Source organism: Macaca thibetana, chromosome 18 (assembly GCF_024542745.1).
Source record: "Macaca thibetana thibetana isolate TM-01 chromosome 18, ASM2454274v1, whole genome shotgun sequence".
Classification (NCBI taxonomy): Eukaryota; Metazoa; Chordata; class Mammalia; order Primates; family Cercopithecidae; genus Macaca; species Macaca thibetana.
This window is the reverse complement of record NC_065595.1, coordinates 48926558-48949609: the sequence shown is the minus strand read 5'-3', so window position 1 is coordinate 48949609 and position 23052 is coordinate 48926558.

Here is a 23052-nt window from a genome sequence, read left to right as displayed (position 1 = left end):
GTAGACTTGTGATGGTTAATACTGAGTGTCAACTTGATTGGACTGAAGGATACAAAGTATTGATCCTGGGTGTGTCTGTGAGGGTGTTGCCAAAAGAGATGAATATTTGAGTCAATGGGCTGGGAAAGGCAGACCCACCCTTAATCTGGTGGGCACAATCTAATCAGCTACCAGCGAATATAAAGCTGGCAGAAAAACGTGAAAAGGAGAAGATGAGTCTAGGTTCCCAGCCTACATATTTTGTGCTGGATGCTTCCTGCCCTTGAACACTGGACTCCAAGTTCTTCAGTTTTGGGACTCAGACTGGCTCCCCTTGCTCCTCAGCTTGCAGAAAACCTATTGTGAGACCTTGTGATCGTGTAAGTTAATAATTAACTCCCCTTTATATATCTACATCTGTATCTATATAAATATATATATATATATATATATGTCCTATTAGTTCTGTCCCTCTAAGAGAACCCTGACTAATACACTAATACACAGATCAATGAGAAATACAACTAATTATCTTTAAAATGTTTGTACAGGGCCAGGCGTGGTGGTTCACGCCTATAATCCCAGCACCTTGGGAGGTTTAGATGGGAGGACTGCTTGAGCCCAGTAGTTCAAGATTAGCCTGGGCAACATAGCAAGATCCTGTCTATTTTTTTTAAAAAAAAAAAGTTTGTGCAAGGAATCAACAATTATTATTTACTTTAAATGGAACCATCCATTTATTACATAAAGCAAGGGGAGTCTAGAGTGCCAAATCACACTCAATTATTTATGCCCATTTTGAAAAGATTTTGTTTTCAAAGTCTTTTTACGTCCTTCTTGAAATTGTAGGAAAAGGGGTGGTCAAGAACAGCCTCAGAGTTACTCTAGAACATTCTAGCCCTTGGCCCTCTGCTGTGCAGTTCTGGAATCTCAGTGTTTGTTCATACAGAGGGATTAGGCCCAGAGAATATTGTGTTACAACATGCAGGCTCAAAATGGACTAATTTGGTACAGAAAGTCAATTTCAACACTTTTAGTTAGAAATATCTCTTTTCACTGGGAATCTACTTGGAAAATGCAATTGAGGTGGTTTTTAAAAACGGAATCAGAACCCAAAACAAATTGAGATGGTTTTTACAAATGGAATCAGAGATGTCTAGTTTCTATTCAATACTTTCAGTGTTTTAAATTGCTATTTCTATTTTTCTGATCCCATAATCGGCTCCCTAATTGTTTCACAAGGGTAGTGTCAATTATCCTCTTGTCTTCCAGCAAGAACAAAAGGGCTGTTGTCCCTACCTGGGGAGCAGGCAGGTTAACATTAAAAGAAACTTCCAGATCCTCTTCATCCATTTCTCTTAAAGCCCAGATCCTGTTGCCAGTTCTATGAAACCGACAACATGCATTTTTGTTTTTCAGTCCCACCCAAAACACCAAAATCCCAAAATCTTTTCCATGTTAAATGCCACTTCACCATACAAAGCATGGGGAAGGGAGAGATTTGGAGGAAAAACAGAAAATTCGTATTCTGAAGATACTAGAGAAAAATGAAGAAGATAAGAGTCTCCCATCTTCCATCTCAAGGTTGGCATTGGGGGAAAGAGATGAAGGGAGTAGAGGGAAGAAGAGTTCCCTGTCCCAGCCCCATTGTCCAATTCTCTCTTGCCTCTTTTCCCCATCTGTTCTCTTTGACCACCCTCATTGTCTTTACTCAATTTTCCTTTGCAGTACTCTCCCTCTTCAGAGAGCTGCACTTGTCTAAGCTAACCAATTCTTTAAATCTCTCTTCCTCCATGAATACATCATCACTGAGAGCCTAATACAATAAGATGAACTAATAGCTGCTTCTCACTATCAACATCACCACCACCAACGACTCTGCTCTGTATGGCCTGTGGACCAAGCCCAGCCGGTGAAGTTCCACTGCTGTAAGAATGCACTGCCTGGTATTGCTGTCAGAGTGTTTTGACTCTCTTCTCCTCTATGTCGCTGCACTTCTTTTCTCCTCCTTTATTTCTGGATGTCTCCTGGATGTCCTTTTTTGGCCTTCCCTCCACAATCTCCCCCTCACCTCTACCTTCCTTTTTCTGAGAACATCACGCTCCCTGCTTCTGCTCCTTGGCCACAGTGGATTGGTCAGGGGTGCAGACTTACCTCAGGTGAGGCCATTGTGGCCCATTCCGGGGATTTGAGATCTTGGTACCAAGAAAGAATCATATACAGAATCTAGAGGTTCTAGAATCAACATGATTGTAGAATCAGATGGATACAGAGAATCATATGGAATGTGTATAGATATATAGAATATAGATATGTAGACTCACAGAGAAACTATAAAACGTAAGGGGCTTGGAGCTGTTGATAGCCATGTTTCCAATTACTCCTGATTAGAACTGATTTGGCTTTCTCACTTGCAACAAAAAGAATACAAATAAACGCATCCCTCATGCCAGCCCCTAAACACAGCTTCAATAAATACCAGCCAGATCATGTTTTATTTCAAGGCTCCATTAGCCAGTAAATATAAAGCAGACTACAACTCCTCACTTCCTGGAACATGGCCATTCTCATTTCAACAGGCGTATGCCAACTAGTATGTTTGGTTAGTTAACACGTTACCCACAAACAGAATCTTCTACGTTGAGGTAATAGGTGTTTCACTTTGTTTCACTCTCTAGTCTTTATGCAGGAAAGAAAATGTCACCTACAAGTGAAGATAATTTTTTTGTCTTTCAAAGGAATCCCACTGAGTTGGTAACTATATTATATTCAATATTTTTAAAAACATTGTTAATTTTGTTAACCCCCATGTCTAAATTTCCCATGAGCATGCATTATAGGTCTTACTTCTACAGAGTATACAGCAGAGCTTGCTCTGAACTTAAAAGTTGTAGACACACAGGCTACCAGAGAGAAGCCACAACAAACAAGTTGCGTTCCAGACAATATGGCTCATTTATCAAAATGTCAGAAGCACAATTAAACTTTCATGCACCATGAGTCAAGTCTGAAATTCAACTCCAGTGATGAGCTTCACACTGCTTCTAATGTACCACCTATTTCCAACATGGTGCTGGCCCTCAAAGGGCCTGCCAGTTACCCTGTCTCTTCTTGGGATAGCAGCAAAACACGGTTCCCTTGTTCTTTGGGTAGTTGACCCTACAATCTAAACGTAACCAATTAGACCAGAAATGCATGCCTGACACAAATATAGCCAGCCATCTAACGCAGTGTTTCAGAATCATCTAGAGCATTTCTTATAAACCAGTCTTGTAGGAACAAGCCCAGAGCTACAGGATCAAATTTCCCAAGAAAGGGGTATGAATTCTATATTTTAAAATACCCACCAGGTGATTCTGATGATTAACGAAGTTTGGAAACCCACAATCAGAACACAAAGGGACATGCAAAGAGGCCTGAGACTTCTTCACAACAGGACTGTGAGGAAGACACCCAATCAGATTTTCCCTTGGGGTGTTGGAAGGTGACACACACGGATAGAAAGCAGAGTCCTGGCCCTGCACGGTGGCTCACGCCTGTAATCCCAGTAGTTTGGGAGGCCGAAGGGGGTGGATCACCTGAGGTCAAGAGTTTGAGACCAGCCTGGCCAACATCGTGAAACTCCGTCTCTACTAAAAATACAAAAATTAGTCAAGTGTGGTGGCGGGCACCTGTAATCCCAACTACTCAGGAGACTGAGGCAGGAGAATCGCTTGAACCCAGGAGGCAGAGGTTGCAGTGAGACAAGATCATGCCACTGCACTCCAGCCCGGCAACAGAGCAAGATTCTGTCTCAAAAACAAAACAAAACAAAAACAAAGAAAAGAAAGAAAAGAAAAGAAAACGGAGTCCTGAACAGCAAAATCTGAGACTCTCAGAGAGACAACTGTAAATTCATAGGTAGAGACCATGGGAAAGATAGAAATTTAAGCAAAGGTGGTATTACCTAGAGTCATTAGAGGGATTGGCAGCAGAAACAGCACTAAAACGGAAGTACCATGAGAACCCGAAGCGATGGTGGAGCAGTAGACCCACGAGCTGCCCATGTGATACCCGGATGCAAAATGGCCGTGCTAGGTCCACGGTATTGAAAGCTCAGTAACTGGGATGTTTTCTTCCGCTTCTTAACTTTCCTTTGGTTTCCTACAATAAACCCCCACCACCTGAGATACCCTGAAAGACCTAATTCACTCACTGTTTTACTTCTTGAAGAAAGGATTTTTATAGGAGCATGCTCTTTCAAGGGCCGTAGCAAAGGCTTCTGAAGCATGATTTCAGTCATTACAGTAACTGAGGTGAACAGATAGGAATGTATCACATCTATTAATTTACAAAAGCAACACTGTGCTGGTGTGTGTGTGCGTGTGTGTATGTGTGCGTGTGCGTGTGTGTGCTCACCTTAATCTATACAAGTAATAAATCTCTGGCTTTGACAGAAAACTAGGAAGAGATTTATTTCTGAGAATTAAACGCTTTAGAACAGTTACTTGAAAGCGGCGAACCAGCCCAGGTAAATACCATTTGTGAAGACTCCTGGGATTGACAGCCAGGCTTAGTCTGGCAACACCTGGGCTTCTCTCTCTTTTGAGAAATTTAACATTAAATTTACATAAGCAGGCTCATCTCTTAACATTCAAAATGGCAACAGTATAAAATGTACTATAAGAATATTTAACAGGTGACAGAACAGAGCCCTCAGAAATAATACCACACATCTACAACCATCTGATCTTTGACAAACCTGACAAAAACAAGAAATGGGGAAAGGATTCCCTATTTAATAAATGGTGCTGGAAAAGCTGGCTAGCCATATGTAGAAAGCTGAAACTGGATCCCTTCCTTACACCTTATACAAAAATTAACTCAAGATGGATTAAAGACTTAAATGTTAGACCTAAAACCATAAAAACCCTAGAAGAAAACCTAGGCACTGCCATTCAGGACACAGGCATGGACAAGGACTTCATGACTAAAACACCAAAAGCAATGGCAACAAAAGCCAAAATTGACAAATGGGATCTAATTAAACTAAAGAGCTTCTGCACAGCAAAAGAAATCACCATCAGAGTGAACAGGCAACCTACAGAATGGGAGAAAATTTTTACAATCTACCCCTCTGACAAAGGGCTAATATCCAGAATCTACAAAGAACTTAAACAAATTTATAAGAAAAAAATCAAACAACCCCATCAAAAAGTGGGCGAAGGATATGAACAGACACTTCTCAAAGACATTTATGCAGCCAACAGACACATGAAAAAATGCTCATCATAACTAGCCATCAGAGAAATGCAAATCAAAACCACAATGAGATACCATCTCACATCAGTTAGAATGGCGATCCTGAAAAAGTCAGGAAACAACAGGTGCTGGAGAGGATGTGGAGAAATAGGAACACTTTTACACTGTTGGTGGGAGTGTAAATTAGTTCAACCACTGTGGAAGACAGTGTGGCGATTCCTCAAGGATCTAGAACCAGAAATACCATTTGACCCAGCCATCCCATTACTGGGTATATACCCAAAGGATTATAAATCATGCTGCTATAAAGACACATGCACATGTATGTTTATTGTGGCACTATTCACAATAGCAGACTTGGAACCAACCCAAATGTCCATCAATGACAGACTGGATTAAGAAAATGTGGCACATATACACCATGGAATACTATGCAGCCATAAAAAAGAAAGAGTTCATGTCCTTTGTAGGGACATAGATAAAGCTAGAAACCATCATTCTGAGCAAACTGTTGCAAGGACAGAAACCAAACACCACATGTTCTCACTCATAGGTGGGAATTGAATCATGAGAACACTTGGACACAGAGTGGGGAGCATCACACACCGGGGCCTGTCGTGGGGTAGGGGGAGGGTGAAGGGAGAGCATTAGGAGGAATACTTAATGTAAATTATGAGTTAATGGGTGCAGCACACCTACATGGCACATGTATACATATGTAACAAACCTGTACATTATACACATGTACCCTAGAACTTAGAGTATAATAAAAAATAAATAAATAAAAAATAAAAATTAAAAAAGAAAATTTAACAGGTGAAAATGTGAACTTAATTTAAATTAACAAATTAAAGAGCTTTCTTTGTATAAAACTTTATTAGTGGGACATTGTTTTGATCATTACAAATAATTTTAATTTTCAAAGTATCTCTTTATGGATCACTAACTAAATATACACATATGTGTATTTTAATGTTACAAACTAGGAAATATCACACACACACGACATTTTCTAATGCACAAATGGAGAACATGTAATTTTAAATCCCAACCCTACAATCATTTAAAAGTTAATATAAATCAGAGTTTAATTTTTTTCAATTAAGATCAGCTTTTCTTTTTTACAATTGTATGCTTCCTATCATACCATTCCATCCCAGAAAAAAATAAAAAACAATTAAAAATACCACAAAATATGAGAGTTGTGATATCCCTGTCATAAATAAGGGACTAAAAGGTAAAACTAATTTTCCTGCAAAGAGTTAAAAATCCTTTATAATATCACACCATCTCCTAAGGGAAAAGAGTTACACTAAATATAGAACATCTTGAATGCATGCAAAGCTAAAATGGCGAATAATAAAAAGGAAATAAGCTGTGAACCAGGTGTCAGCCTCCTCAAAGAGAAAAGTTTGTGTGAGTATTGGGAACCCTAGAATTGCTTTATCAGTCATCTGAGGACATACAGACTGCAGAACAATCGTCTTGATCTGAAAGAATTTCTGCTTATCATCAGACTGTTGTGGTGTAATACTAAGAAATAAATGTCTAGCACAGACTTCCTGTTTATGATGTTACACTAGAGGATATATATAAAAATGGTTTCTAAGGCTATCCTTACTCCTTGGTTCTTGGCTAGCAATCTTAACAATTTCTTGATATGATACTTCTTTTTTTCCTTTAAGATTTTACTCTAAGGATAATTTTCCAAGTGGGTTGCATTCTAAAATTGTTTTGCTACTCTTAACATTACTCAAAAAAAAAAAAGCTTCTCAGATGTGCAAAGGTATTTTCAAGGGCTATAACGGCTGTTTTCTGTTGGGAGATAATTATCCATGAATCTGTTGCATTTCTGCATCTCTCGTGAGCCAAAGCATTAACTTCCATCTTGTTTCAGACTACCTTTTCCTAGATGTTTGTGCCAGCCTTGGAAGATTGAGATCTGTCTCTCTGTAAAACTGAGAGTTGACTGTTTCCTGTCTGGTATAACAATGCTAATATATCCCCCTACAGTGAAGGTCAGCCAGGTTTGCTTGTAGCCCTTTATAATAAAGAGTTTATAAATATTTTAGAAACCGAAGTTTGAATCTATGTTGCCCCGCAATCAACCCATGAAAGCCCATTGAGACAAATGGAACAATGAAGACTGAAATTTCAACTTTCGTTTCCATGTGGAAATTTTGCTATTTGGGCAATTTCACTCGTTTAGAAAACAGACTGCAGTTGGTGCCCTTGTTAACCCCAAGTCTTCACTAATTTCTTATTCAGTGCTGCAGCTTATAGTATTAGTTGTGCTTTGGGGCCTTAAGGAAGGGCTTAGACTGGCCACAGTTGGGACAAAGCAGCATGAAAAAAGCTGTGGCCAAAGAGAAGCCTGTTACCTGCCAATGGCCAGAGGCAACCCTAGAATCCAGCACAGCTGCTGCCCAGACAAGAACAACCCAGATGGCTGTGAGTGCCTTGGTGAATGATGAGGGGAACCTGGTCAAAGACTAGATTTCTTTTTTTTTTTTTTTTTTTGAGACGGAGTCTCGCTCTGTTGCCCAGGCTGGAGTGCAGTGGTGTGATCTTGGCTCACTGCAATCTCTGCCTCCCAGGTTCAAATGATTCTCCTGCCTCAGCCTCCCGAGTAGCTGGGACTACAGGCACCCACCACCATGCCTGGCTAACTTTTTGTATTTTTAGTAGAGAAGGGGTTTCACCGTGTTAGCCAGGATGGTCACAATCTCCTGACCTCGTGATCCACCCACCTCAGCCTCTCAAAGTGCTGGGATTACAGATGTGAGCCATCGTGCCCAGCCCAAAGACTAGACTTCTAAAAAATGCCTCTGGGTCAGGTGTGGTGGCTCACTCTTGTAATCCCAGCACTTTGGGAGGCCAAGGCGGGCAGATCATGAGGTCAGGAGTTTGAGAACAACCTGATCAACATGATGAAACCCCATCTCTACTAAAAATACAAAAATTAGCCAGGCGTGGTGATGCACACCTCTAGTCCCAGCTACTCGGAGGCTGAGGCAGGAGAATTGCTTGAACCCAGGAGGCAGAGGTTGCAGTGAGCCGAGATCACACTACTGCACTCCAGCCTGGGCAACAGAGCAAGACTCTGTCTCAAAAAAAAAAAAAAAAGACTCTGGGACAAATGCCCATCAACGATAAACTGGATAATGAAAATGTGACACATATATACCATGGAATACTATACAGCCATAAAAAATAATGAGTTCATGTCCTTTGCAGGAATATGGATGAAGCTGGAAACCATCATTCTCAGCAAACTAACACAGGAACAGAAAACCAAACACTGCATGTTCTCACTCATAAGTGGGAGTTGAACAATGAGAACATGTGGACACAGGGAGGGGAACATCACATGCTGAGGCCTGTTGGGTTGGGGGGGCAAGGGGAGGGACAGCATTAGGAGAAATACCTAATGTAGATGACAGGTTGATGGGTGCAGCAAACCACCATGGCACGTGTATACCTATGTAACAAACCTGCACGTTCTGCACATGTACCCCAGAACTTAAGGTATTAAAAAAAAAATAACTCTGGGAGATGAGAATTGAGGGGATAAGTGGTCAACAATAACAATACTAAACTGAACCAAATTAACTGCTCTATTAAACATTGGGTTTCAATAATAAAATGTGGCACATCAAACCAGCCTGCCCCTATAAAAATATCATCAGACAAATATTTTTGAACATATAGTCTATGCGCAGGCACTGCACAAAACCCATAGGTATAACATGATGAACGACATGGCTTCCTGCCAGGATCTTAAACACTCAGAGGGGACAACACACATTACTGGCAAGGGCAACACAGTTTTATTAGTTAGAGTATGTTCAGCAAAATATACCAGTAGGTTTAATAAAAGTAAACTTTATTTCTTTTGCACAAAGGTCCAGATAGACAGTCCCAGGCCACTACGTAGACTCTACAATCATTGGGACCGTGGGCTTCTACTAAATTGTCGCTCCATCCTCGACACATGGCTTCCACCTTGTGGAAGATTCCCAGTAATGGGAGGTCTCTCAAGAACCCACAAAACATTCCCTGATAGACTCAGTTTGAGACAACTACCAAGACCAGAGTGCCCAGAGACCATCAATGTCAGGTTATCACAGTACCAGTGAGGTAAGGCATTTCTACACCCTTGCTCCTCCTACTTAGGTACTCTTACCAAATTCTGGAAGATTCAGAGGCAGCCAAGCATACTGAGACAGGAAGGAGAAGCACACAGTAGAAAAATGGAGAAGTTGGCCATCTTCCTCCCAAACTGAAAGCTTCCCAGGAGAGAAGCCAATGTTAACTTTATGAAATTCAGAATGTTGGTTATTAAACTTCTTGGAAAATGTAATTATTGAAATTCAGGCTGTTCTTGAAATTTAAAGTGACCGGAGAGCGTTGGTCAAAAGAGTTATGGTACTCAATATTTCATTCATCAGTTCATTTCTCCTGTTCAATTCAACAAGAATTTCTAGTATGTGTCCTGCATTGTTCTAAGTATTAAGGAATGATATGAAAGAGGCAAATCTCACAGTTGATGTGCACAAGCCCCAAGTTCACAATCAAAATAAAGCCTAGAATCTTGAACAGAATTGGAAACTTAAAATAGTGCAGTGGTTGCTATAGAGTGTCAACCTTAAATAAAGAGATTCAGGAAATATGGTTAAATGTAGAGTTTCGTCAAGCACAAATTTTGAGGATAGCCATCCAGGAACACAGATTCCAAAGAATGGAAGCCAGTGCTTCAAAGTGGAGAAGTTTTGGGGGTCATTTATATCAATAAGGTTTGGGAAGCTTAACAAGGTTTCAACATTTTCCACACAAGGCTAGCACACAGTTACAGTCATCTGATTAATTGAGGTGGTGTTCTTTTTGGGAAAGGTATATTTAACATTCCACATTGAGGATATAACAGTCATGGGGTCTTCTGCACCATCTGATCTGAATTAGATGCAAGATAATAAAGGAAGAAAGGCTAGCCATCATCAGGAGGGGGGGTCTTATGTCTGGCGCCATTTAGTTGTTCCCAAGAGCAACGAGAAAGAATGAATCTATAATCCGAGAACCAGAAACTGCAGCCACATGCATGTGCTCAGACCACACAGTCACATTTCCTTTAAAGCTCAACATAATTTTTAGGCTTCCAAAAATTACAATTAAGTTTGAATTATTTAGGTTTCATACAGCCATTTGAAATCACATCTATTAGAGGGCCTTACAAAGGGCCTTACAAAGTTCAAATGGAATTTAAGTAAATCGTGTTTTAAAATAATACATTTTTGGCCGGGCGCGGTGGCTCAAGCCTGTAATCCCAGCACTTTGGGAGGCCGAGATGGGCGGATCACGAGGTCAGGAGATCGAGACCATCCTGGCTAACACGGAGAAACCCCGTCTCTACTAAACAATACAAAAAAAAAACTAGCCGGGCGAGGTGGCGGGCGCCTGTAGTCCCAGCTACTCGGGAGGCTGAGGCAGGAGAATGGCGCAAACCCGGGAGGCGGAGCTTGCAGTGAGCTGAGATCCAGCCACTGCACTCCAGCCTGGGCGACAGAGCCAGACTCCGTCTCAAAAAAAAAAAATAAAAAAATAAAAATAATAATAATAATAATACATTTTTTGAGTACTTATTACTGTCAGTCACTGAGCTAAGAAATGTATGGAATTAGGTCAGCCGATCGTCACAATGACCCAGTGAAATAGGAATTATTGTTGCTACACTATACAAATGAAAAAACTCATAGCTGGTTAGGTTACTGTCCCAAAGTCTTATATGTGGTAAGGGGTAAAGCTATGGATTGAAACCTGGGTAGTGTGATTTAGGAACCTTTCGATACTAGCTCTTCCAAGGCAGTCTTGTTTGCAGAGATGACAGCCTGTATTAGTCTGTTTTCACACTGCTGTAAAGAAATACCTGAGACTGGGTAAATTATAAAGGAAAGAGGTTTAATTGACTCACAGTTCTGCATGACTCGGGAGGCCTCAGGAAACTTACAATCATGGTGGAAGGTGAAGGGGAAGCAAGGCACCTTCTTCACAAGGCAGCAGGAGGGAGAATGAACACGGGAGGCAGTACCGAACACTTATAAGACCATCAGATCTTATGGGAACTCACTATCACAAGAACAGCATGGGGGAAACTGCCCCTGTGATTCAATTCCCTCCACCTGGTCTCTCCCTTGACACCTGGGGACTATGGGGATTACAATTCAAGATGAGATTCAGGTGGGAAGGAACACAGCCAAACTATATTATAGCCTGTTATTTGCAAGTAAACTTATACATCCAAAAATGTATTACTGTTTAGAAAATATTACAACCTACCTTCAAATACTTAAAATATTCAAATACTTTCTATAAACTTGATACATCAATCTGGATATCGATTTTGAAATTTAAAGGTACCAGAATATGCTCCACAAAAAATATATCACTTTGACAAGAATTATTTTGAGTTATAGGCAACTGAGAACCAGTAGATGCAGGAAAAGCTTTTTACTTCCCACTATCTAAAAAGAAAGTATAAAATTTTCCTTTCATAAAGGATATTTATATTTATAAAGGAAATTTCCATCGTAAAGATGTCTCCATACCAAGAAGAGAGGCTCCTGGAGACAACCCTTACCACCTGATATGGTTTGGCAGTGTCCCCACCTAAATCTCATCTTCAATTGTAGTTCCCATAATCCCCACAGGTCATGGGAGGGACCAGGTGGGAGGCAATCTAATCATGGGGGTGGTTCCTCTCATGCTGTTCTCGTGATAGTGAGTTCGTTCATGGGAGATCTGATGGTTGTATAAGGGGCTTTCCCCCATTTTGCTCAGCACTTCTCCTGCTGCCACCATGTGAAGAAGGACGTGTTTGCTTCCCCTACCACCATGATTGTAAATTTCCTGAGGCCTCCCCTGCCACGCTGAACTGTGAGTCAATTAGACCTCTTTCCTTTATTAACTGCCATTCTCAGATATGTCTTTATTAGCAGCGTAAGAATGAACTAATACACCACCTGAGAGGCTCTTCTTAGCATAATGAAACAACTTTTAGTTATCATGCTTTTCCTCTCATTCTCTTTCCCAGAACTTGCCCCCAACTCCAGCCCAAATCCCCCTTTCTTTTGTTTAGCCTAAAATGGTATATAAGTTTCAATCATCTGGCCACCTCCTCAGGTCACATTTTTTCTTTGTGAACTACTCCAAATTCTGCTATGTGTTACCTCATATAATGCTAATTTCAACATTTTAAAGGCACCAAAGGCTACGGACAACATTGATGCAAACTTGCACTCCTAGTGCCCTCTAGTGGATATAGTTGGTTTCACGCATCACTTGCTAGGGTTTTAGTGAAACTTTCCATAAAAAGGAATGCTCTGTCACTATACTCTGTCCTCTCTCCTTTCTCTTCCTCTATTTTTTGGTCTTGGTTCCCAAGATATACTGACAATGTTACTCAGTGTTAATGCTAATAAAACTCTATTTACAAAACAGGTGTTTATTTAGAAAAATAGCCGTACCCATTTATTTGTGTCTGGTGGTTTTTGTGCTGAAACAAAAGAACTGAGTAGTTGCAACAAAGACTGTATGACCTGCAAGGCCTAAAATATGTATTATCTGTCATTTTACAAAAAAAGTTCACTAACCTCTAATCATGGAACATATCACTAGTTCTGAAAGATACTTTGGCTAGGAAAGACTAGTCCCCAGTTGAATATGTTTGGGAAACCCTCCATTAATACATTAAGCAGTAAAGAAACCTCTTTAATTTTAATTCTGTATTTATTTAATTAGTTTACTTCGGGAATTCTTTTTTCACCAAAGACCTATTAATATCATATTCATTGAAACATATTTTGGGAAACATTACTTTATAATGTTGTGTTTTCTTAGAGTCAACAATTCTTTTTTTCATAATAGAAGAATTGCTTTCTAAAGAATAGCACTACGCTTAGCTTTCATTTATTGTATAACAATATTTTAAAAATTCATTTTCAGTCAGGCACGGTGGCTTATGTCTATAATCCCAGCACTTTGGGAGGCTGAGGCGGGTGGATCACCTGAGGTCAGGAGTTCAAGACCAGCTTGGTCAACATGGTGAAACCCCGTCTCTACTGAAAACACAAAAATCAACCAGGCATGGTGGCTCACGCTTGTAATCCCAGCTACTTGGGAGGCTGAGGCAGGAGAATCAATTGAACCCGGGAGGCGGAGGTTTCAGTGAGCCGAGATTGTGCCACTGCACTCCAGCCTGGGCAACAAGAGTGAAACTCCACTCAAAAAAAAAAGGAAAAAAAAATTCATTTAATCTTGTTACTCTGGAATTTTTTTCCTATTTATACTGCTGTTTCTTTGTCGTCTTCTGTTTTTTTTTTTTTCTTTTTGACAGTCTTGCCCTGTCACCCAGGCTGGGGTGCAGTGTCATGATCTCAGCTCACTGCAGCCTCTGCCTCCTGGGTTCCAGTGATTCTCCTGCCTCAGCCTCCTGGGTAGCTGGGATTACGGGTGCGTGCCACCACACGTGGCTAATATTTGTAGTTTTAGTAGAGACGGAGTTTCACCATGTTGGCCAGTCTGATCTCAAACTCCTGACCTCAGGTGATCTGCCTGCCTTGGCCTCCCAAACCACTGTGATTACAGGCATGAGCCACCATGCCTGGTCTGTTGTCTTCTTTATTCATTCATTTCATTTTTGAGCATGGTCAATTTTTAAATGCTTAATTATGCACCTCAAATATTCAGAAGAAAATGTACTTTTAATATGATTTTCCATGATTATTAACGCAGGATTCCACAGAATATGGAAGTAAAAAAGTAGGAGTAGAAACTAGCCCTGCTTTTTAATGGAAATTTCATACTGTGCCAAAACCAGCTAGTTCACCTTTTAACAAATAATTAGGCCTGACTCTTGAGGATTGAATAAAGCAAAATGAGTTTACAAAGGAGACTGAGGTAGGGCATGATGGCTCATGCCTGTAATCCCAGCACTTTGGGAGGCTGAGGTGGGTGGATCACTTGAGGCCAGGAGTTTGGACCAGGCTGACCCAAATGGTGAAACCCCATCTCCACTAAAAATGCAAAAACTAGCTGATGTGGTGGCACATGCCTGTGAGAGAGGAGGTAAAAAGAAACTAGTTAGGCAGATAGTTAGGGCAAAGAGTCCTCAGCAGAACTTCCTTTCTAAGAAAAAGCAGCCCCAGAAATCACTTCTCTTCTAACAAAGAGCAGCCTGGAAGATTGGGCTGCAAACAAAGATAAGGAAGCAGCTCCAGCAAAGAAGGGGAGCTTCCTGGGTAATCAGCAAGCTTCACTTACATATGGGGGGGGTCCCAGTAAGCACATTCCTTTCCTTTTTTGGACATACTCAGATAAGGAAGCTGAAAGTTTGCATGGGTATTCCTGCAGCTGCACTGAGAGGAAGGGGTACCTGGTGCCAGGCATGTCAGCCATGGGGGCTTCACCTCCCCCCCCTTTTTTTTCTTTTTTAGCACATGCACAGTAGGAAAGAGATAAGCAACATGGAGTAGCTCAGGCCAAGGACCCACCTACATAATAAAGGTTTGGGGTGGAGCTACCATAAATTCATGCCTTACGCAAATGAGATGCCCAGCCCTCATCAATTTCTTATAAAAGCTTTTACATTCAACTGTAGAAGCGGCAGCACTTTTCGAGACTCCTCTCTGCAGCAAAGAGCTGTTCTCTTTCTTTTGCCTATTAAACTTCTGCTCTAACCTCACCCTTGGTTTGTCCATGTCCTTGATTTCCTCAGCCATGAGACCAAGAACTTCGGGTGCCACCCCAGGCAATGAGGCCATTTCACCTGTAGTACCAGCTACTCTGGAAGCTGAGGTGGGAGGACTGTTTGAGCCCAGGAGGTTGAGATTGCAGTGAGCCAAGATCATGCCACTGCACTCCAGCCTCAGCAATAGAGCAAGACCCTATCTTGAAAAAAAAAAAAAAAAAAAAAAAGGAGACTGAAAGGAGTTTCAGGAATGTTAGAGGAAAACCAGAAGTGTGTCCATCCCACTTTTATTTCCATGCTTCCATAGAATTTTCAGTTAATAATCATGGAAAAGCATCTTCAAAGTGCTTTTTCTGTGTCTGTTATGACAGCCAAGATGAGAGTGTCCTTTTTTTGAATTGGAATCTGGAGAAAAACGGAAGGCAGGGCCAAACAATTTTACTGGCAACTCATTTTTGTATGAAAAAAAAAAATCTTGCAATAAAGCAGGGTGGAGGTAAAATACTCAGCATCAATTTCTACATCTGCTAATCTTGGTTGGCTGAAAAGTAGCAAAAGCTAAAATTAGTTGTGTATATAAGTTTTGATCATAAGGTAAATTACTGGAACACTGTATTACTACAGTACCATCTTGCAAATAGTTGGCCAAGAAACTCCTTTTAAAAACGAGTTTAACCAGGCATGGTGGTGCATGCCTGTAGTTCTAGTTACTTGGGAGGCTAAAGTGGAAGGATCACTTGAGCCCAGGAGTTGAAGACCAGCCTTGCAACATAACAAGACCCTGTCTTAACATATTTTTAAAAATAAGTTTAGAAACCAGACTAGGTATAGATAGAAAATAACACAAGAAAAAAAAGGAAGAAAGAAGAGAAAAATTGTCTGAATGATGTTATGGAGCAGACAAAATATGTAACCAAAGATATACCCATAAAAATGTAAAAACTAACACTTAAGAAAGCAATTCATTTTACATAACAAAAGTACAAGGCAGAGATATAAGATCACAGAGATAAGATGATAATAATGACATGAAAAAAGTGAAAAATAAAAATATAACCAGGGTACCTAACCCTGGGTGGTTATTTAGCCTTCGAAAAACACAGATCAGGCCATATTCTAGAAGTGGCTACCATAAGACTTTCAAATATCAGCTGTCTCGATAGCACTAGTGAGTTTTTGTTGTTTTTTGTTTTGTTTTGTTTTTGAGACAGAGTCTCGATCTGTCGGCCAGGCTGGAATGCAGTGGTGCAATCTTGGCTCACTGCAAGCTCTGCCTTCCGGGTTCACGCCATTCTCCTGGCTTAGCCTCCCGAGTAGCTGGGACTACAGGCGCCCACCACCATGCCTGGCTAATTTTTTTGTATTTTTAGTAGAGATGGGGTCTCACTGTGTTAGCCAGGATGGTCTCAATCTCCTGACCTCGTGCTGGGATTACAGGCATGAGCCACTGCGCCCGGCCACTAGTGAGTTTGTTAATCAACATTGTTGACAAAAAGAAAAGCAAACTCTGTAAAATATTTAAAGCGGTTTATTCCAAGCTAACATGCATGACTGTGGCCCGGGGAATAGTCTTGGGAGGTCCTGAGAAAGCGTGCCAAAGGCAGTAAGGTTACAGTTTGGTTTTATATCAAACTGTATAAACTTTTGGGGAGACCGAAGTTACAGGTAAAGACATAAATCAATATGTGGAATACATAAATTATACATTGGTTCAGCCCAGAAAGGCAGAACATCTTGAAGTGGAGGGCTCACAGGTTATAGGTGGATTCAAAGATTTTCTGATTGGCAATTGGTTGAAAGAGTTAAGCTTTGTCTAAAAATCTGAAGTCAGTAGGAAGAAATAGTTAAGATAAGAAGTGTTGTGGAAGCCAAGGTTCTTCTATGTAGATGAAGCCTCTAGGTAGCCTACTTCAGACAGAATAGATGATAAATGTCTCTTTTCAGACCTTAAAAGGTGTCAGACTCTTAGTTAATCTCTCCTATATCTAAGGAAGACCTGACTGTAATAATGAAGATTTTCTATGGATGCAAACTTCCCCTGCAAAAGATACCTTTGCAGGGCCATTTAAAAATATGTCAAAGAAATGTATTTTGAGGGAAAATGTTTTTATTTCCCTCATGGTCTGCTGTCATGGGATGCTGTACCAGTCAGATTGCAATTTGGTATTGTATTGCCAGAGGCTGTTTTGTCAGTCTTGTGATCTGTAATTTAATGTTAATGCTGGTCAGCTATGTCTGAACTCCAAAAGAGAGGAGGTATAACAAGGTGTGTTTCACTTCCCTTCCTGTTACGGCCTGGAATTTAGTTTTTCAGGATTCTCTGGGATCCCCTTGGCCAAGCCTAAAATTCTGTTCAGTTGGTTGGGGGCTTAGGATTTTATTTTTGATTTACAACTTTAAGAATATATGAGTGGTGTTCGAACTAAGTGTTTTGACTAGAGATATTGTACAAGTGTATGAAGTGGCTTAAGAATCTAGTTAAGGGCTGGGTGGAGTGGCTCATGCCCGTAATCCCAGCACTTCGGGAGGCCAAGGCAGGTGCATCACTTGAGGCCAGGAGTTTGAGACCAACCTGGCCAACATGGTGAAACCCTGTCTCTATTAAAAATACAAAAACTAGTCAGGCATGGTGGTATGCACCTGTAACCCCAGCTACTTGGGAGGCTGAGGTGGGAGGATCTCGTGAGCCCAGGAGGTGAAGGTTGCAGTGAGGCAAGATCACACCACTGCACTCCACTCTGGGCAACACAGTGAGACCTTGTCTTTTAAAAAAAAAAAAAAAAAAAAAAAAAAAAAAAAAAAAAAAAAAACTAGTTAGGCCAGTAGCCTATACCTGTCAGAGGAATTCGAACCAGAGATACTCCATTTTGAGTGAGGGCTAGGAAAATGAGGCTGAGACTTGCTTGGCTGCATTCTCAGAAAAATAGGCATTCCTAGCCTCTAGATGTTACAGTTAAGGGAACAAATTAAGTTTACTAAAACAGATCCAGAAGAACAAAGGCATTCCTAATTTTGCTTTAAAGATGATAATCTCTATTCTTGCAAAATATAGTAATTAAGAAAATTAATTCTTTATCACAAACCCTTGTAGCAGAGCACATCTCCCCATATACACAAGCATTGTACCTAGGGTAGATGGGTTCCTCCTCTTACTTTTGGGAACGTCCTGCTCTATCTATGGAGTAGCTGTCCTTTCACCACTTTACTTTCTTAACAAACTCCCTTTTGCTTTGCACTGCGGACTCGGCCTGAATTCTTTCTTGGGTGAGATCCAAGAATCCTCTCTTGGGGTCTGGATCGGGGCCCCTTTCCTGTAACATACCCATTGGAGTGGCATTCTCCACCCAGGGCTAAAATTCAGTCCTGGTTCCGGTCACTAAGCTATCAGAGGGTTCTGTCCCTTGATTCCAATCTGAAGTTTAGCTGAACCTTGTTGTCCATCATATCCGAATTCAGTGAACCCTTCTGCCAAAAGGTGGGGAACTGGAACTTCCCCAGGCATCTAAGTAATCATATGATTGTCTTGTTAATATGAAATATTTGTACATGTGGCCAAATTTATTGTAGCACACTAGTGGGTAGACAGCCTGAGAGGAGGAGAGCTGTAGTGAATGTGAATACACATCCCAGTGTTAGTGATATGGCTCTGGTGAGTGGAGGAACACCAGGGCTCTTGTCTCACGCGAATTAGATAAAATGACACAGACACACGTGGAGTGGTTTTTAAGGAGTGAAGAGTTTAATAGGCAAGAAAGAAGGGAGAAGACGGAAGAAGCTCCCCCGTATAGAGACAGAGGGGAAGTGTGTAATGAAAAGGGTTGGGATGAGTTAGGGAGGGCTAGTGTGGAAGCAGCTTTTAGGGCTGTTTTTTAAGGAATGGAAAGGGGAGTGGGGGAAGGATTTAGGATTTCTGGGGTCAGCTAGGTTTATCTAGAACAGAATGGTTGTGGAGGGAGGTATTGAGGATAGGAGAGTCTATGGGTTTGGCACCATGGGGTAGATAGGCAAGACAACTTGGTTGATAAGGCACAGATCCTGAACTAACCTGTAAGCCTTGTCTGGTTTTCGGACAGGTAAAATGGGGGAATTGTAACGAGAGTTCATAGGCTTTAAAAGGCCATGCTGTAACAGGTGAGTGATAACAGGCTTTAATCCTTTTAAAGCGTGCTGCGGGATGGGATATTGGCATTAAGCAGGGTAAGGGTGATTAGGTTTTAATGGGATGGTAAGGGGTGCATGACCTGTTACCCAGGAGGGAGTAGAGGTATCCTATACTTGTGGATTAAGGTGGGGAGATACAAGGGGAGGATGTGAAGGAGGCTTTGAACTGGGGAAAAGGGCGGCAATGAGGTGTGGCTGTAGCCTAGGAATAGTCAGGGAAGCAGATAATTTAGTTAAAATATCTTGTTCTAATAAGGGAGCTGGGCAGGTGGGGATAACTAAAAAGGAATGTATAAAAGAATATTGTCCAAATTGGCACCAGAGTTGGGAAGTTTTAAGAGGTTTAGAAGCCCGGCCATCAATACCCACAACAGTTATGGAGGCAAAGGAAACAAGTCCTTGAAAAGAAGGTCATGTGGAGTGGGTAGCCTCCGTATTGATTAAGAAGGGGGCGAACTTACCCTCCACAAGTGTCTGTGATGGTCCAGGAGGCTTCTGAGGTGATTGGGGCAGCATAAGTCTTCAGCCGCTAAGCCAAGAGGATCTGGGAAGGCGTCAGTCAGAGAGCCTTGGGCCAGAGTTCCAGGGGCTCTGGGAGTGGCTGCCAGGAGAGCTGGACAGTCTGACTTCCCGTGGGGTCCCACACAGATGGGACATGGCTTAGGAGGAATCCCGGGCTGCAGGCATTCCTTGGCCCAGTAGCCAGATTTCCAGCACTTGAAGAAAGATCCTGGGGGAGGGGGAGGCGGTCCTGGAGGAACACCTGGCCGCTGTGGTTCAGGCATTTTGAAGTTCTTGTGTGTTGGAGATGAGGCTGGAGTTTCTCTCACAGTGGAGGAAAGTAATTGCAACTCAGAAATACGTTGCTACTTGGCTGCCTCTACTCTATTTTTGTACCCCTTGAAGGTGAGGCTAATTAAGTCTTGTGGGATTTGAGGGCCACAATCTAATTTTTGGAGCTTTTTCTAATGTCAGGAATGGGTTGGGTAATAAAATGCATATTGAGAATAAGACGGCCTTCTGGCCTCTCTGGGTCTAGGGCAGTAAAGCGTCTGAGGGTTGTTGCCAAATGGGCCATGAACTGGGTTGAGTTTTTATATTTGATGAAAAAGAGCCTAAACGCTAACTGATTCGGGAGAGGTCGGATAAAGAAAAAGGAGCATTAACCTTGACTATGCCTTTAGCTCCAGCCACCTCTTTAAGAGGAAATGGTTGGGCAGGTGGGGGAGGGCTAGTTGCAGAACAAGTAACCTGGACCGGGTGTGAGGAGGGGAGGTGATAAAAGGATTATAGCGTGGGGAGTGGAGGCTGAAGAAGAATTGGGACCTGGCTCAGCCTGGCGAGGACCAGCCTGAGGAGGAGGAGAGAGGTCAGATGGGTCCGTGGAAAAGGATTCGAAGGACTCAGATCTTGGGGTGGAGACTGAAGGAACAGACAGGAGAGAAAGAAGAAAGATTTGGGACAAGTCGCATTGGGAGCAGAGACTAGGGAGGGACCAATGTGTAAAAGCATGCCTGCAAGTCAGGTACCTTGAACCATTTGCCCATTTTTCAACAAAAATCATCCAGGTCTTGTAAAATGGAGAAATCAAAAGTGCCGTTTTCTGGATAGTTAGAACCATTATAGAGTTTGTATTGGGGCCAAGCAGTGTTGCAAAAGAAAATAAGATGCTTAGGTTTTAGGTCAGGTGAGAGTTGAAGAGGTTTTACGTTTTTGAGAACACAGGCTAAGGGAGAAGAAGCGGGAATGGAGGGTGGAAGGTTGCCCATAGTGAAGGAGGCAAGCCAAGAGAAAAGAGAGGGTAGAGACACGGAGAAGGGGGGTGGTGAGCAGCTAAAGCAGGTGTCCCTCCAATTGACTTGCCACCAAGGGAATGTGGGTGAATGATCAAGGCAGGCGTCCCCGCGGTGATCAGACACCGGTGGAGTGTGGGAATAGTCAGGCAGGCATCCCCGCGGTGATCAGACACCGGTGGAGTGTGGGTGAATGATCAGGCAGGCGTCCCCGCGGTGATCAGACACCGGTGGAGTGTGGGTGAATGATCAGGCAGGCGTCCCCGCGGTGATCAGACACCGGTGGAGTGTGGGTGAATGATCAGGCAGGCGTCCCCGCGGTGATCAGACACCGGTGGAGTGTGGGTGAATGATCAGGCAGGCGTCCCCGCGGTGATCAGACACCGGTGGAGTGTGGGTGAATGATCAGGCAGGCGTCCCCGCGGTGATCAGACACCGGTGGAGTGTGGGTGAATGATCAGGCAGGCGTCCCCGCGGTGATCAGACACCGGTGGAGTGTGGGTGAATGATCAGGCAGGCATCCCTGCATGATTAAACACCAAGGGAAGACTGTCTTCTTGAGTCTGTGACTGGTGCTGGAGTTTTGGGTCCATGGATAAAACGTGTCTCCTTTGTCTCTAATAGAGAGGAAAAAGAACTGGAATTGGAAGGACAGGGAGACTGAAGGGTAGCGAGAGAGGAAGATTGAAGGGTAGCAAGAGAGGCTGGAGAAGAGGTGAAAAGACAGCTTACCCGATTTGAAATTGGCGAGATGTTCCTTGGGCTAGTTGGTCTGAGGACTCGAGGTTGTAGGTGGATCTCCTCACAGAGTGAGGGAGAGGACAGGGGACTGGTGTCCCAAAGAAGTCCGGGTCTTTGGCACCAAATGTCATGTGCGTCCATGTGAAGAGACCACCAAACAGGCTTTGTGTGAGGAACAAGGCTGTTTATTTCACCTGGGTGCAGGTGGGCTGAGTCCGAAAAGAGAGTCAGTAAAGGTAGATAGGGGTGGGGCCGTTTTATAGGATTTGGGTGGGTAGTGGAAAATTACAGTCAAAAGCGATGTTCTCTGGCAGGCAGGGGCGGGGGTCACAAGGTGCTCAGTCAGGGAGCTTCTGAGCCAGCAGAAGGAATTTCACAAGGTAATGTCATCAGGAACCGGCCATTTTCACTTCTTTTGTGATTCTTCAGTTGCTTCAGGCCATCTGGATGTATATACGCAGGTCACAGGGGATATTATGGCTTAGCTTGGGCTCAGAGGCCTGACAATGTTTGCCTCTTGGGCTCATTCAAATTCCAAAGAGAATCATTTACAGGTTACTGCCTCCAGGCTCATTCACCTCCACTAACAATCATTTACTACTCCTCAAAATTGCCACACCTCAAGTCTCCCTTTCCCCTATGAAGTGTATAGTAGCATCTGGACCTCACTGGGTTACTGGGAAATCATTCTCATGTGACTCCCCTGTGCTTAAGCAGGTTAAATAAGTTTCACATGACTTTTTCTATATCCGCTTATTGTCAGTTTATTTTCAGTGAACATTTTGAAGGCAGAGGGGAAGCTTTCCCTTGGCCCCTACATCTCGGTGCCCAGAACAGACCCAGTTTATCCCATTGTCCCCATAATTGTAATTGTTAATAGTGCCCTCCTTCATTCTCAAAATGTCTCATTTGGGATGAAAACTTATGTGGTCATCCTATCTATAACTCTCATCTACCTATACCTAGCAGGGACTGCATGTATCTGCCCAAAAGAACCTAATAATTGTGAATGGCAAAATAGGCCAACCAACACCAAAACCTTTGTAAGAGTTCATAGTTCTGATCAATAGCCAAGAAATAATAAAATTGATAGGCAAGCTGAGATTGTCAACCCCAGCCTTATTAAATGTTTAACCTAACTGAACAAATGAGCTACCAGAAACTCAATATTTCAATATCCTTGAAGTAGAAAATTACTCTTTGAACAAATCAATATCTTAGGGGCATGTGTTTAAAACACTGGCCTAGCTACCTAGAACTTTTAAAGATTAACATTTCCATGATGTGCCTGACAATTCAATCGACGTTATAAAGTGCTTCTCAGGCTTCCTGGGACAATATTTCCCAAAGTGTACCATGCAGATCCTTTCTTCAGAACCGGGGCTTGTTAAAATC